Consider the following 522-nt stretch of genomic DNA (forward strand, 5'->3'; position numbering starts at 1 on the left):
TTGGGCCAGGGTATGAACAGTGCCCCTACTTGAGCCCAAATTTTCTTTAAAGTTTGGGTTCAAGTATTCAACTCGGGTGCGTAGTCGACTTGTTTGAAAGAACACGGATCTTGGAAACCGACGTGATTTTCGCGACTTTTGGTTTCTGACAGTTACGTCAATTCGAGCGTCGTGTCCGTTGAGGGATCATTTAGGGATTGAGGGCTTTGGTAACGGTGCAGTCTTATTAATGACTGCCTCGCTTTTTACCATTATGCCCCTTAGCCTTTTTTATAAATACTTTCCCTCTCTTTCTATTTTCCGTTTCTGCAATCTTTCAAACTTCTCCTTATCTTGTTCGTGCTGCATTCTTGCGTTCGAAGACTTCTGTTCTTCTCCAACCTTCATTTCCGGATAAAGGTTAGTTTTGCTTTTTCCATGTCATGCCTTATGTTTGCATGTTTTGTTTTGCGAGTAGATATGTTGGCCTGTAGATTCTAGTTTCGAATCTCTCTTCTTTAGGGGCCGTGTTTTTTGATTTTC

The sequence above is a fragment of the Arachis duranensis genome, chromosome 3 (genome assembly GCF_000817695.3).
Source record: "Arachis duranensis cultivar V14167 chromosome 3, aradu.V14167.gnm2.J7QH, whole genome shotgun sequence".
In the NCBI taxonomy this organism is placed as follows: domain Eukaryota; kingdom Viridiplantae; phylum Streptophyta; class Magnoliopsida; order Fabales; family Fabaceae; genus Arachis; species Arachis duranensis.